This window comes from Pocillopora verrucosa, chromosome 6 (assembly GCF_036669915.1).
Source record: "Pocillopora verrucosa isolate sample1 chromosome 6, ASM3666991v2, whole genome shotgun sequence".
Classification (NCBI taxonomy): Eukaryota; Metazoa; Cnidaria; class Anthozoa; order Scleractinia; family Pocilloporidae; genus Pocillopora; species Pocillopora verrucosa.
Window position 1 is genome coordinate 24,314,749 of NC_089317.1, and position 17,331 is coordinate 24,332,079.

Consider the following 17,331-nt stretch of genomic DNA (forward strand, 5'->3'; position numbering starts at 1 on the left):
TGAAGGACACTAGACTTTAACGGGTTCCAGTTTGAGAAAGATCCATTGACGACCACGCGTTGCATTCGATGGCTGGGGTAGTTTTCAAACCAAGCGAGAAGAGGACCATGTACACCAAACTAACTTAGTTTCTGAAGCAGTTTGGTGAGGCAGACAGTCAAATGCCTTTGCAAAGTCTAACAGAATCAGATCAGTCTCTAGACCAGCACCCAGATGTTTACCAATTTCATCTTACACTAAGAGGAGTTGACTTACACAAGATTTAATCCTGGATCATTTTTCCCCCTTAGCAATGTTATTTACCAGATGAAGTTTGGCAAGGTTCAATTTGACTTTAAATTAGTGATTTCCTTCACTGGCATTTAACTTAACAGTAAGAAAGCTTAGTGTTTTAATGATAGATTTTCTTTTTTCAAGCATTTTGTCTGAAAAGGGCCATTGAAAATTACTGAATTGACACCATGTAACTTTTTTTATCTATTTAAATGCATCTACTTACCAAAGTTGTCCAACGCTCTTCGGTAAGCTCAAAGAAATTGTTACTAAACAATGAGTGGAACGGACAAATTAGGACATCTCTGCAAATAAGTTTTCAATCTTATTTTCAGAGTTTCTCATAGAGGCAAGAATGGCTAATCGATTTATTTAAGAAATAGGATTTCCGATATTCTCTTATTACTTTGAACTATTCTAAAAGTCAATACCAATGAATCGTGTTCAATAATAACGAATGGCAGTGCTTGCTCTTGCCAAACACATTTCAATCCCTCAAGTCAGCTCCTTGAAAATTCTCAATCGCCTACGGCAATACGTATCCAACTTGAGTATGTTATCAGGCCTGGAAAAGCGTTGAAATTAGGGGAGAGAAATGAAGACTAGTTATAGACCAAGAGAATATTAACTGGTTGATATTCTCTTGTTAGAGACTGATACCCCATTACACCATTAGTTATTAAATTCAGTAACTTTTTCATATTTGGTGACTTGAGTTTACAGATAGCGATATAGTAATATTGAGGAATGATTTTGGTTACTTGGCTTGGAGAGGTGAGTTGGGGCGGCATTGCCAGGGATGACATGACCTATATTAAAAAGGCTTTACCGCAGTCGTTTTCTTTCTATTGTGTATGACCATTCGCGAGTATGATACTGATTGCTTTGTTAACTAAAGAAGTTATGCTTTGGATAAACATTTATGATTAAAGAGAAGACTTTCGCTAAGTTTAAATGACCCAACTGGTTAAGCTTGTGATTCACGAGGTTACTCACAGCCACACAAGCTTGCTGAAGCTTATGATTTTGGGGGCGATTTGTGTGTTTAGAGGCTAAATTAAATCTCTTCAGCTACAGAGGCCTCATTTCTATTTTTTTTATAGTAGTATAGGGCCTCACTGAAACTATCATATGGTTCAGTCTGTGAGTTTATCTAAATCCCAGCCGTATCCCGACGATAGTAATTATGACGTCAAAGAATTCAAGCACGGTCAAGAGACTGGCGCCAACACAGAGACCAACTTGACCGCCGATTTCACCTGTGGTGAAAAGCAAGCATTAAGATCTTAGTCTTTTTGACATCCAACAACAGTTATGATGTGATAAACTAGGATCTTTCTATAATGTTCATTGTCACTGTCATAGGCATAGCTGTCAAGGTTTTGTAGATTAAGAGACGATGGGTTCCTTCATGATCGATAGAAAGGAGGAAATTGTCGGCACGATATACAAGTAATTTGCAGCTGAGAAACACCTGGATTACAATCAAAGTGACGTCACTTTTGGCCTGGACCTTCTCCAGAGGCCTGGCAACTAAGCACCCAAAGTGACAATTAGAAGGGAGCAGTCAGTCTGACAGAAAATTAAGCCATCCCGGAGCTTTGCTCAACGAAAAATTTGATTGCTCTGAAATGACTAAATCTTTTTATCCCACACGACTGGACCATGTACTTAAAGAGATCTTAAGTCCAATTTGTGGATCTTACGCCGACACGTACCTAACAGACTTTCATAGTTATAAGCAGGTATTTCCTCGATGACTTGGTAATTAAGTTCTTGAAAATACACGCGCAGTTCCAGCAGATTCTGGCTGTTGAAGTATTAAATATGAAACAAAAAGTTAAGTGCAGGTAGCCGGCTACAGGGGTGGAAAATCTTAAATCCACTATTTAATTTCACTGACGGTCCAAATGGCGTGGGGCCGTGGACAACGCTCCACTCGTATCCCGCGATCAGATTTTTTCAGGTGTCAATTCCCAAGTGAAATGTCAGCATTTTCTGACTTTACTGGCTGTTCATATAATTTCAGTTTGGTGTTATATGTACCTGACCCCAAGAGACTTATCAATGAAACTGCCTCATCACAAATCATTGAGAGAAATTGTATTTGCGAATAACAAAATGACCTCACAGCTGAAAAAGCACGACGGACCTCGAACCCCATGCCCCCTTGAAGCTCGGTTAGGTGTTACTACCAACTGAATTATTGACACTCCTCGCTGGGAGTTAGGAAAATTATCTTTATAAATTCAGTTTCACCTGTGAGGATCGATATCATTCTGTTACTTGATATAACACTAAGCTCGTCATTGAAATGAGAGCAATATGGCTAATTGAGTCGCATCTGGTCATATTTAGGGGCTTAGGATATGCCACGAAATTTTAGTTCAAGGTCCACTTCTAAGTAGCTTATTTTCAACTCTTAATGGAGGCCATCTGTAGTTACAATTAAAAACAGTATTAGGAACCGGAGGATAGAGGATGTTTTTCATTCACTACCGTCCTCTCCTACCGTGAATCTGATCACTGTGTACCTCATTCAGTTTCCAAGCTCGTTATTAACCTCCCCAAACTTTTATCAACCCTTGTATACCTAATTCAGGGTCAACGCTCGCTAACTTTTGTTTGACTTTTGCTCATCCACTTTAACTTTTTGTTGCTCCATGGCTCAACACAATTTTCACCTTTCGAAACTAAAATACGATTACCTCATTCTTTTTGTTCCTCTTCCAATGAATCTGTTGTAAGATTGGGTCCTCCTTGTTCTTCGATATAATTAACGATAAATTGTTACTCGGAAAGTCAGCGTATGACAATATGGGATTGTAGGAGATTGAATCACAAGGTACTGGGCACTCACACTGGTCATCTATTCTACTGTGAAGTTGCCTGAAAGAAGCAATAAGAACATTTTCACATAGTGAATTTTTGACCTTCCAAGTACAAGCGAGTTCAAAATCCCATTGTCATGACATTGTGAGAGGGCTTGTGGATGGGAGGAATCCTCCTGTAAATGCTTTGAGGGTATGCAGTGAAAGGCTAAGGAAGTATTCCAGTTACGCCTTGGCCTGCCTCATTCATTTGTGATGACAGGCAGTTGGAATGGAAAGTAAATGAATCTTGATGAACACTTGGTATACCCTCGTTTGTCAGTCTCTTACTCAGACCTTCTACGGCCAAGCGATTGAAAGTGTACATTTCAGTTACAGTCACACGGTAAGATCTGGGTACGAGATTATTCGTTACCAAATACACGCGATTTAACAGATTTTATCATAACTATTATAAAACCAAGTAATATAAATATCTACATACTCATCTCTTTCTCCAGGCAATTCTTGATTTCGCGCAATCCACACACTTTGGTGTTGTTTATGTCTGTGAAAAAGTCGAGAGAAGCGAAAATTAACAAGAGCACTGATTTTCTTATAGGTTTTTTATATAAAAAATGAACCCCAATTTTCCGCGCACGCCGGCATCTATTAATCTGATAGGTAAGTGGTCTCCTCGCCTCAAACCCCCAGTTGAAGCCCTATCTCTCGCCCGTGCACCCATGAGGAATGGGTCGAAATGACGGCTGACACTTCAGAATACGTACCCGTAAACTTTGGTATGATATTATTTATGCGCAAAAGTGTGTAAAGTTATTCACAGGCGCTCAATTTACATTTAGCAGTATGATTTTTAATAAGTCATAACCCAATAACAAGAGTATTATTGATACGAAATAATGGTTTTGCAAAATGACAAGCTAAAATATTGAGAAGGACAAACACTAGTACAAATGCATTGCTTAATTTTTGCCGTCATAAGTTACTCATAATACCTGTCATCTAAAAGACCTAACAGTTTGAGCAAGAAAAGAATTATAGAACCTGAACAAAGCTGAGTTTTTGCTGGGGAATCAAGATTTAAAATTTGTAACGAAGTACATCATATCAGAAGCCCCATCGGCTCCTGAGCATTAGCAACTAATCACTGAAGTGGGAGTGGTGAAGCAGCGATGTTGATATTCACTACTAGCCACTGACTCTGAGGCGATTTATTGTCTTAGTAATATTAGATTAAAATATTAAAATCTGTCTGATGATCGCGTAAGCGTGAACTCATCAGAGTCACAGAAAAGTTGTCTTATTGATTTGTCCAACTTTCAGATATACCACGCTCTGCGAACATATCAAGCACTATAAAGAAAAGATAGACTATAATCAAGATTTACATATATATAGTAAGATCCCCAACGGGCATAAAAGTGTGCGTCCTAGACCGCTGATCTGATGAGCGCCTGCTGACAGACTAACAAATGGCTAGCGAAACGCACCTTTAATGACTTACCTGGCATCAAAGCGTCCCTGCATCCACACTTATTAATTACAAAGTTGGTCACACAAATCTCTTGGCAAGAAGGAATCGTGTACTTGTTATAGCCAGGTATGCTAGTAATCTCTTTGTCATGGCAGTTTCCCTCATAAGGTTTTGGAAGATTGATTGTCTGTGGTTAAAAAAAAATTTAGTTTCAGAGCAATTTTCAATTGAGTTTCGAAAGAATTCCGAATTTCTGTGGTTAACTTCACCATGCGCCTTATACTTTGTCCATAAAACTAATCTACCTCCGACGAGAGAGAATCCTTGAAATGCGCGAGATACTAACGAAACTATCCATCGAAAACGAATCCTAAAGGGCACAAGAGACTAACGTAACATTCCATATCATGAGAACTCTGAAAGTGCTCCCAGATGCTAACGTAACAATTCAATAAGAAAGAATCCTAAAAGTGTGCAAGAGACTAACGCAACAATCCAATAAAAAAAATCCTGAAAGTGCGTGAGATGCTAACGTTACAATCCAATGAAAAAGAATGCTTTAAGTGCGTGAGATACAAAACGTAACAATGCAACGAAAGAGAATCCTTAAAGTGCGCCAGATACTAAGATAGCAGTCCATTGAAAGAAGATCGTAAAAGCGCACGAGATAATAACGTAACAATCCATTGAATAAGAATTCGAAAAGTGCGCGAGATACCGACGTAACAATCTAATAAAAAAGAATCCTTAAAGTGCACTAGATACTAAGGTACCAGTCCATTGAAAGAAGATCGTAAAAGCGCACGAGATAATAACGTAACAATCCATTGAATAAGAATTCTAAAAGTGCGCGAAATACCGACGTAACAATCTAGTAACAAAGAATCCTTAAGTGCACCAGATACGAATGTAACAGTCCATTGGAAGATAATCCTAAAGTGTGCGAGATACTAACGTAACAATACAATGAAAGAGAATCCTTAAAGTGCCCCAGATACAAAGATAGCAGTCCATTGAAAGAAGATCGGAAAAGCTCACGAGATAATGACGTAACAATCCACTGAATATCAATTCTAAAAGTGCGCGAGATACCGACGTAACAATCTAATAAAAAAAATCCTTGAAGTGCACCAGATACAAACGTAACTGTCCATTGGAAGATAATCCTAAAAGTGCGCGAGATACTAATGTAACATCACAATGAAAGAGAATCCCAAAAGTGCACGAGATACTGACGTAACAATCCAGTGAATGAGAACTCTAAAAATTCAAGAGATGCTAACGTAACAATCGAATGAAAAGAATCCTAAAACTACGCGAGAAACTAACGTAACAATTGAATGAAGGGGAACTGCAAAAGTTCTCAAGACATCCTAACTTTTCATCACCTTTCTGCTCGAAAATGTATAGATGTCGTTTAGAGGAAACTTTAAAGGTTAAAGCAGTTCCACTTGTTAAGCCCATGAGCTGACAAAACTAAGTTCACATAAAAAATCCGACAGTAATAGACAATGTATCTATTACCCGTAGTTTTTTTAACGCTGCAAATGTACTCGTACCAGGACTCACAGCAAAGCCAAGCTGAGAGACCAGTGGCAGAGTCTGCTGATCATGAACAAGAACTTGAGGCCGGCAGCATATGATGCCGTCCCGTAATATTCCTTTTGTCTAACGTTCAATAACAAGTGTAATCCGCGATTGGAACCTCCCTGCTTCACTCGCAGTATACGTTGACCATCCTCTTCCTGGAAAAAATATAAAAAATAACCAAAAAGTTGCAAAAGAGTTCACAGAGAAAGAACAAAAGCCCTACAGTACGCTCCGTCATGTACGGTAAGTTCCTGAAAGGAAGATAAATGATGTAGAAAAGAGAATTGGTCGCCGCATATTTGCCCGTATCAATGTCGTCTCCTTCGCTGCCGTTCAGGGATGTCATACAACATTCTACTAAGCCTGGATCAGCTGCTTCCACTCGAACAATGCTTCTCTCCTAGGATGGGCCAATCACAGACAGCCATCCATTTTTGGAAAGCTTCTCGCGCCAGTTTTGCTCCTTGAGACTAGTCCAATCACGCCTTGATTGTGCTCTGTTCTGTTGCAAAGCACGCTACTTCTTTCAGTTCGGGTTCCTTTTCGTTGTTCTGTATCCGGTTGAAGCTAAGAGCTCGTGTGTCATTGTCGTGGTATAGGTTATGCCAGACTTGTGGGTCAATGTTTTTAAAAAAAAAGCTTGAAGATGGTCGGATATTGTACATATTGGCAGATGGCGTGATAGCTTTAGTTCTGTGTTTGTTCTCTGATAAAACACGCTCTTTCAACCAATGGAAAGCGCTCGTTACATCCGAACTTTATTCAAAATGCAAATTAAACTCGTTGCTGACTGTGTTTATTTATTTTTAATATTCTTAAAATTTACCTGAGTTGAAAGTGTGGCAAAGTCCCATTGATGTCAGAACGGACGTGAAATTTCTGTGATCGCAGGTCGGTTTTCCGTTCCAAATGCAATGTCCAACAGTATCATGGCTTTGGTGTCCTGCATCGATGTAAAACTGTGTGAGGTTTAAGTCATGATATTTGTTTAAGTCAATGCTATCATTGACATCGAACAAGCCCATTTTTTTATCAAAAGATTGCAGGAATTTGGGGCCAAATTTCTTCATACACTGACGTTTCTAACCACAGATCTTTTGAACACGTTGAAGTTGCAGATAGTCACCGCTGGAAAAGTCGGCATGGGGTCGTATTTCAAACTGACTTTTGTCGTGACCTGGTAGCTGTAGTACCGCTTAATCAACTTGAAGGACTGAAATGAAAACCACATCATTGCCAGCAAAAGAAGCACAGCCCATAGAAAGCGACGCGTTCTGGTTGAGCTGGAGAAGACGTGAAGCAAACCATGAAGAGTGGACGACTCGACAAATTTATTCCATGTTTTCTCGATCTCTGCTTTCTGACTCGAGACTTGAGCAGTCTGACCGTCAGAAGTGTGGTTAACATCACATGACTTTGCCTCGCTTTGAATATTTTGTTTCTTCCAACTCTGTTATAGATAATACAGGATCCATAGTGGACCCTTGTCTTCCCTAAAAACTATTTTTGTGCAATCATGGGATAAATTTGACAGAAGCAACCTGCTTAAGTACTTGATCATATGAATAATTGGGCATCATTTGTTTATTTGCAATTTAGGTTCACTGTAATGATAATATGCGAGGTGTTAATTTAATAGGGTTCTTTTCTGATCGACCCCGGTTCTTTTCAGTACGAGCATATTTATAAAAGTCATTGACCAACACTGTGTGTCCTTTTATTTGCTTGAAATCGTATCAGTAAACTGTGATAAAAAAATATTGTTTCGGGAAAATATTCGCCTATAAGACGCACCCAAACTTTGCGGTAATTTTTAGTAGAAATTAAGGAAATTCTTGAAAAAAATGGTGTGCCTTATAACCGAATAACTACGGTATTTTGTTTAAAATTATATATATACATACTTTTGTTATAACAGGTTATAGATGTGAAAAGTTGAAGCAAAAACTAAGGTTTTTTTTTAGGTGTATCGATCTTTGTTATCCCTTCAAATTTATTATTTTGCATTTGGTGTTTCTCAAGTAAAGTCATTAATAAAAGAAAAACTAATGACCACTGTATAAACAGGTGACAAAAAAAATAAAAAAATTATGCACATGCTCCGGCCACGCAATACGTTCGTCCTTTCTTCTAAATTTCTCCTTTCTCGATCATAGTTGCCGACATGTATTCACAGTTTTCTACTTCACGCTATGTAACATGATCGTTTTGGTCGCGTGCTTAATGGGGGCACTTTTTGACCGCCAAATCATACTTTCAATGCACAAAAGATGTTAAAGGGAACTTGTCAGGCACTAAGGTCAATTATTTCTAATTTCAAATATAGCTATCAACCAGAAAATGACAAAAAAAAAACGTATCACAGGCACTTTAAGCAGGTAGCGTCTTTTCAAATTTAGTTTGACATGAAAAGCAGATGTTCATTTTTTTTTATGTACGATAAATGGAGCTTGCCGTGAAATATTTCAATTATCTTGCGGGGAGATGTATTTCAATGATGATAATCCGCTTAATAATTGATAAATTTTCATCTTCCGCACTGAATTAATCAGTTTACTTATATGAAGGGCAGGCTGTTTTTTTTGAAGACTATTAAATGACCAAGAGAATACTAAATGGTTGATATTCCCTTGTTATAGACTGATACCCCATCACACCAGCAAAACACGTTTAGTTAAGCTGAGTTTGACTGAATGAAAATTCAGAATAGATAACTGAAAACTAGTTTATTCTATTCCATAGGTTTCAAGTATACACTTGCTCGTCTTTTTAATGTGCTTAACTGGAGGCGAAAAACCCCTTGTTTTAACATAACAGCTTTAAAACATGTTTAAGCTCTGGTTTAAAAGGGATATGAGAAGATAATGACAAATGAATATTCCATTTTGACCAGCTTCCAGTTGCCTTGACGACTCGGTTGGTTAACCCACTACACCGCTATTATGAAAGAGGTCGTGGGCTTCAAATCCCTTTTAGTTATTTATTTTTCCTTTTCACCTTTCTTTTTTTTTTCAAGGTTTTGTTCACCTTTGTATTTCCTCTTAAGAAAGCAAATCGTCGCTTTTATCTACGTACGGTAAAACATCAATGTTTCGGAGACCATAGTGGATGCTCTAGTTGTCAATTCCTTGCGTCACCAACCAAACAACTTACTGTTGACGCATGACTGGATTCAAGTACGTAATTTAATTATCCTTTACAGAATGGAAGTCACGTCGCTCCATTTCCAAGTCACCCCCCAGTCTTCCCTCAGTCACGTAAGTCTCAGGCTTAGGGACCTCACCACCAGTGAAGTCACACACATTCAGATCGCCAGTAATATTTGTTCCTGAAAATTTGACAGAACAGATTACTTTTTGAATTAATAAACTCAACAACTTTTACAGACTTGGTGACTTGAGTTTACAGATGTAACAGAGTAATATTGAGGAATGATTTTGGTTACTTGGTTGGGGAGGTGAGTTGGGGTGGCATTTGCCAGGGATGACATGACGTTTATTAAAAAGGCTTTAACCGCAGTCGTTTTGCTTTCTACTGCGTGTGACCATTCGCGAGTATGATACCAGTTGCTTTCTAAACTAAAGAAGTTATGCTTTGCTTAAACATTAGTGATTATAGAGACGACTCTCGCTATGTTAATATGCACTAACTTGCTATCAACCAGCTAAGCTTGTAATTCACGGGGGTTATTCGCAGCTGCACAAGCGTTGATCACTAATCGCAATGCCACAAACATTTGTTTACTGAAAATTTGAGACAGACAGATTATTTAGTGAATTCACCACTTTTACAGACTTGGTGACTTGAATTTACAGGTATTTATAGAGTAATATATTGAGGAATGATTTTGGTTACTTGGTTTGGGGAGGTGAGTTGGGCGGCATTGCCAGGGATCCATCGAGTATTTTAAAAAGGTTTTACCGCAGTCGTCTTTACTTTCTACTGCGTATGACCATTCGCGATTTATGATTATTATACCAATTGCTTTCTAAACTAAAGAAGTTATGCTTTGCTTAAACATTAATGATTACAGAGAAGACTCTCGCTATGTTTTAAAATGCACTAACTTGCTAACCAACCAGCAAGCTTGTAATTCAAGGGGGTTATTCGCAGCTGCAAAAGCTTGCTAAACGCCTAGCTAAGTTTGCGATTCTGGGGGCCGGTTGCGTGTCTAGAGGTTAAATCAAAGACCTAAACTTTGCAAATAAATCTCTTTGGCTTCAAAGGTCTGATCATCGGTGATGCATGGATCGGTGAAATCTTGAAGATTTGTTTCAATTTTCTACAGTAGTTTAAGGCCCCACTGTACGCAGTAATGGGCTCCTGCTGTAAGCTATTATATCGTTCAGTGTGTGATTTTATCTAAATCCTAGCCGTATTCCGACGATAGCAATTATGAGGTCAAAGAATTCAAGCACGGTCAGAGACTGGCTCCAACACAGAGACCAACTTGACCGCCGATTTCACCTGTGGTGAAAAGAAGATATGAAGATCTTAGTCTTTTTGACCTCCAACAACAATTATGTGATAAACTAGGATCTTTTTATGGATGTTCATTCTCACAGTTTAATAAAGCTGTTAAGCTTTTAAAGAGAGAGAGAGACTATGGGTACCTTCATGATCGATAGAAAGGAGAAAATTGTTGGCACGATATAGAATAATTTAAAATTGAGAAACACCGGGTTATTACCACAGTGACGTCACTTTCGGCCTGGACCTTCTCCAGAGGCCTGGCAACTGAGCACCCGACCGTAAAGAGGATCTTTTCTAAAAGTGACAATTACAAGTGACATAGTCTAATATAGACCATATATCTAACATTTTCTATTGCCATATTCTAAAATAAAGCCTTCCCAGAGCTTTTCTCAACGAAAAATTGATTGCTCTGTTATCACCAAATCTTTTTGTCCCAGACGACCGGACCATGCACTTTGAGAGAACTATTCCAATTTGTGGATCTTACGCCGACACGTACCTAACAGACTTTCATAGTCATAAGCAGGTATTTCCTCGATGACTTGGTAATTAAGTTCTTGAAAATACACGCGCAGTTCCAGCTGATTCTGGCTGTTGAAGTATTAAATATGAAACAAAAAGTTAAGTGCAGGTAGCCGGCTACAGGGGTGGAAAATCTTAATCCACTATTTAATTTCACTGACGGTCCAAATGGCGTGGGGCCGTGGACAACGCTCCACTCGTATCCCGCGATCAGATTTTTTAGGTGTCATTTCCCAAGTGAAATGTCAGCATTTTCTGACTTTACTGCTGTTCATATAATTTCAGTTTGGTGTTATATGTACCTGACCCCAGAGACTTATCAATGAAACTGCCTCATCACAAATCATTGAGAGAAATTGTATTTCGAACTTTGTGTGATAGCGAATACAAAATGACCTCACAGATGAAAAAGCACGACGGACCTCGAACCCATGCCCCCTTGAAGCTCGGTTAGGTTTTACTACCAACTGAATTATGACACTCCTCGCTGGGAGTTAAGAAAATATTTTTTCCAAATTCAGTTTCACCTGTGAGGATCGATATCTTCTGTTACTTGATATAACACTAAGCTCGTCATTGAAATGAGAGTAATATGGCTAATTGAGTCGCATCTGGTCATATTTAGGGCTTAGGATATGCCACGAAATTTAGTTCAAGGTCCACTTCTAAGTAGCTTATTTTTAACTCTTAAAGGAGGCCATCTGTAGTTACAATAAAAACAGTATTAGGAACCGGAGGATAGAGGATGTTTTCATCTACTACCGTCCTCTCCTACCGTGAATCTGACCACTGTGTACCCTTATTCGTGTCCAAGCTCGTTATTAACCTCCCCAAACTTTTATCACCCCTTGTATACCTAATTCAGGGTCACGCTCGCTAACTTTTGTTTGACTTTTGCTCAGCCACTTTAACTTTTGTTACTCCATGGCTCAACACAATTTTCATTATTCAAACTACAATACGATTACCTCATGCTTTCTTGTTTCTCTTCCAATGAATCTGTTGTAAAATTGGGTCCTCGTCGTTTGACATAATCCTCGATAAATTGTTACTCGGAAAGTCAGCGTATGACAATATGGGATTGTAGGAGATTGAATCACAAGGTACTGGGCACTCACACTGGTCATCTATACTACTGTAAAAGTTGACTGAAAGAAGCAATAAAAACATTTTCACATAAGTGAATTTTTTAACCTTCCAAATACAAGCGAGTTCAAAATCCCATTGTCATGACATTGTGAGAGGGCTTGTGGATGGGAGGAATCCTCCTGTAAAATGCTTTGAGGGCATGCAGTGAAAGGCTAAGAAGTATTCCAGTTACGTCTTGGCCTGCCTCATTCATTTGTGATGACAGGCAGTTGGAATTGGAGAGTAACTGAATCTTGATGAACACTTGGTATACCCTCGTTTGCCAGTCTCTTACTCAGACATTCTACGGCCAAGCGATTGAAAGTGTACATTTCAGTTACAGTCACACTATAAGATCTAGGTACGAGATTATTCGTTCCCAAATACACGCGATGTAACAGATTTTATCATAACTATTATAAAACCAAGTAATATAAATTCTACATACTCATCTCTTTCTCTAGACAATTCTTGATTTCGCGCAATCCACACACTTTGGTGTTGTTTATGTCTGTGAAAAAGTCGAGAGAAGCGAAAATTAACAAGAGCACTGATTTTCTTATAGGTTTTTTTTTTATAAAAATGAACCCCAATTTTTCCGCTCACGCCGGCATCTATTAATCTGATAGGTAAGTGGTCTCCTCGCCTCAAGCCCCCAGTTGAAGCCCCCTATCGGCTGACACTTCTGAATACGTACCTGTAAACTTTGGTATGATATTATTTATTCGCAAAAGTGTGTAAGTTATTCACCGGCGCTCAATTTACATTAAGCGGTATGATTTTTAACAAGTCATAACCCAATAACAAGAGTATTATTGATACGAAATAATGGTTTTGCAAAAATGACAAGCTAAAATGTTGAGAAGGACACACACCGCTTCAAATGCATTGCTTAATTTTTGCCGTCATAAGTTACTCATGAATACCTGTCATCTAAAGACCTAACAGTTTTGAGCCAAGTAAAAGAATTATAGAACCTGAGCAAAGCTGCGTTTCTGCTTGTGCATCACGATTATAATCTTTGTAACGACAGTACATCATATCAGAAGCCCCCGCGGCTTTCCTGAGCATTAGCAACTAGTCACTAAAGTGGTGAGTGGTGAAGCAGCGAGGTTGATATTCCCCACTAGCCACTGACTCTGCGGCGATTTATATTGTCTTATGTAATATTAGATTAACACATTGATTAAAATCTGTCTGATGATCGCGTAGGCGTGAAACTCATCAGAGTCACAGAAAAGTTTGTCTTCTTGGTTTGTCCAACGTTCAGATATCCCACACTCCTGCGAACATATCAAGCACTACCCAAAATAAAGACAGAACTAATACTCCAGATTTCCACATATATAGATCAGATCCCCAACAGGCATAAAAGTGTGCGTCCTAGCGGCTGATCTGATCGAGCGCCTGCTCACAGACTAACAATGGTTAGCGAAACGCACCTTTACTGACTTACCTGGCATCAAACGCGTCCCCTTCATCCACACTTATTACTTACAAAGTTGGTCAACACAAATCTCTTGGCAAAAAGGAATCGTGTACTGTAATAGCCAGGTATGGTCTAGTAATCTCTTTGTCATTGCAGTTTCCTTCATAAGGCTTTTTGGCAGATTGAGTGTCTGTGGTTAAACCCAAACTTTAATTTCAGAGCAACTTTTCAATTGTTTTACGAAAGAAATTCCGAATTTCTGGTTTTAACTTTCACCAATGCGCCTTATACTTTGTCCATAAACTAATTTACCTCCGACGGAGAGATGAATCTTAAGAGTGCGCGAGATACTAACGAAACTATCCATCGAAAATGAATCCTAAAGGCACAAGAGACTAACGTAACTTCCCATATCAATGAAATATCTAAATTTGCTCAGAATGCCAACCTACAAAAAACAAACCAACATTTGTCAATGAGAAAGAACACTAAAAGTGGTGCAAGAGACTAATGCCACAATTCAATGAAACAAATCCTAAAGTGCGTGAGATGCTAACGTTACAATCCAATGAAAAAGAATGCTTTCAAGTGCTTGAGATACCAAACGCGTAACAATCCAACGAAAGAGACTCCTTAAAGGGCGTCCAGATACTAAGATAGCAGTCCATTGAAATAAGATCGTAAAAGTCCGCACTAGATAATAACGTAACACATCCATTGCATACATAATTTCTAAAACAGTGCTCGAAATACCGACGGAACAACTCTATAACAAACCGAATCCTTAATCAGGGTCACCAGATACCTAATGTAACAGTCCATTGGTCAAGATAATCCTAACTAAGAGTGTGCGAGATACAACGTAATAATAAATGAATAGAGAAGCCCTTAAGTGCGTCCAGATACTAAGATAGCAGTCCATTGAAAGAATGATCGTAAAAGCGCACGTATAATGAAATCTCGTTGTTGACATGAAGCTTTTTTCTATCTGGTAATACAATGTTTTCAATCCACGGCAATATCAATTCAAAAGTGGCGCGAGATACCGACGTAACATCCTAATAACAAAAATCCGTGAAGTGCCCAATACAAACGTAACTGCCATGTGCAGTCTAATCCTAAAAGTGCGCGAGATACTAATCGTAACATCACAATGAAAGATAATCCCAAAAGTGCACGAGATAACTGACGTAACAATCCAGTGAACCTGCTAACTCTAAAAAATTCCAAGAGATTCTAACGTAACAATCGAATGAAAAGAACATGCTAAAACTACGCGAGAAACTAACGTAACAATTTTGAATGAAGGGGAACAAAAGTTCTCAAGACATCCTAACTAATTTCATCACCTGTCTGCCTCGAAAATGTATGGATGTCGTGAAGAGGCAAACCTTAAAGTTCAAAGCAGTTCCACTCGTTAAGCCCATAACGCTGACAAAACTAAGTTCACAAAAAAAATCCGACAGTATTAGACAATTTAATCTATTACCCCGTCGTTTGTTTAACAGCTGCAAATGTACTCGTACCCGGACCTCACAGCAAAGCCACGCTGAGAGACCAGTGGCAGAGTCTAGCTGATCATGAACAATAACTTTGAGGCCGGCAGCATATGATGCCGTCCCGTAATATTCCTCTTGTCCACAACGTTCAATATCAAGTGTAATCCGCGATTGGAACCTCCCTGCTTCACTCGCAGTATAGGTTGACCATTTCTTCCTGGAAAAATACAAAAAAATAACCAAAAAAGTTGCAAAACAATACACAGAGAAAGAACAAAAAGTCTTACAGAACGCTCCGTCATGTACGGTAAGTTCCCGAAAGGAAGATAAATGATACAGAAAGAGAATTGGTCGCCACATATTTGCCCGTATCAATCTAGTCTCCTTCGCTGCCGTTCAGGGATGTCATACATTCTATTAAGCCTGGATCAGCTGCTTCCACTCGAACAATGCTTCTCTCGTAGGAAGGGCCAATCACAGACAGCCTTCCATTTTTGGAAAGCTTCTCGCGCCAGTTTTGCTCCTTGAGACTAGTCCAATCACGCCTTGATTGCGCTCTGTTCTGTTGCAAAGCGCGCTACTTCTTTCAGTTCGGGTTCCTTTTCGTTGTTCTGTATCCGGTTGAAGCTAAGAGCTCGTTTTCATTGTCGTGCAATAGGTTATGCCAGACTTGTGGGTCAATTTAAAAAAAAAAAAGCCAGGGGATGGTCGAATATTGTACATATTGACAGATGGCGTGATAGCTTTAGTTCTGTGTTTGTTCTCTGATAAAACACGCTCCTTCAACCAATGGAAGCGCTCGTTACATCCGAACTTTATTCAAAATGCAAATTAAACTCGTTGCTGACTGTGTTTATTGATTTTTAATTTTCTTAGAATTTACCTGAGTTGAAAGTGTGGCAAAGTCCCATTGATATCAGAACGGACGTGAAATTCCTGTGATCGCAGGTCGGTTTTCCGTTCCAAATGCAATGTCTAACAGTATCATTGCTTTGGTGTCCTGCATCGATGTAAAACTGTGTGAGGTTTAAGTCATGATATTTGTTTAAGTCAATGCTATCATTGACATCGAACAAGCCCATTTTTTTATCAACAGATGCATGAAGTTGGGGCAAAATTTCTTCATACGCTGACGTTCTAACCACAGACCTTTTGAACACGTTGAAGTTGCAGATAGTCACCGCTGGAAAAGTCGGCATGGGGTCGTATTTCAAACTGACTTTTGTCGTGACCTGGTAGCTGTAGTACTTCTCAATCAACTTGAAGGACTGAAATGAAAACCACATCATTGCCAGCAAAAGAAGCACAGCCCATAGAAAGCGACGCGTTCTAGTTGAGCTGGAGAAGACGTGAAGCAAACCGTGAAGAGTGGACGACTCGACAAATTTATTCCATGTTTTCTCTATCTCTGCTTTCTGACTCGAGACTTGAGCAGTCTGACCGTCAGAAGTGTGGTTAACATCATATGACTTGCCTCGCTTTGGATATTTGGTTTCTCCTAATTCTGCTTTAGAAAATCCAGGATGCATAGTGGATTCTTTCCCGCCCTTGTTAGAAGATTTTTCTGACACTTCCTGTCCAGTTGATACTTTTTTGTTTCGTTTCTTGAAAACTCAATATAACGTGCTAGCTTGGGTCCAACTCTACTCTCTAGGAAAGTGCTAATCTCTAATTTAAAAAGGTGACAGTTGGCAAGTGTCAATATTTGACCAACGTCACTATTTCTCACTCAGCAAGCGAATCATGTTGAAATCCGTGAAACAGTTCCCGCATACTGAGTGTGTACCTTCGGTTTGAAGTTTCTCTCCAAAATGGCGTTCTACCTAAAATTTCACACTTTTGAAGTTAAGGTCGGCCAAGACAAAAGTAAGATTGATGAAATGAAAAGTAAAAAGGACACATTGCACAGATTAGAATTACACTTGATAAGATAACTTAAGAGAAAAAAACTCTCAAAGCTTGAGCTAAAGCAGGAACTTCAGTCAGCTGAAAGACCTGTCCCCAAAAGTACCTGCTAAAGCAAGTACTTTAGCCAAATGAAGTATCTGTCAACCTGCTTAAGTAAGTACTTCAGTCAAATTTAGTTTGACACGAAAAGCAGATGTTGAG

At 39.0% G+C, this 17,331-nt stretch overlaps 2 pseudogenes; both read right to left on the reverse strand.

The window, feature by feature from the left end:
- Positions 1 to 1,422: 1,422 nt before the first annotated feature.
- Positions 1,423 to 10,066, reverse strand: LOC131798250 (acid-sensing ion channel 2-like; annotated as a pseudogene).
- Positions 10,067 to 10,526: 460 nt separating this feature from the next.
- On the reverse strand, positions 10,527 to 16,751 carry LOC136281970 (acid-sensing ion channel 1C-like; annotated as a pseudogene).
- Positions 16,752 to 17,331: the final 580 nt, after the last annotated feature.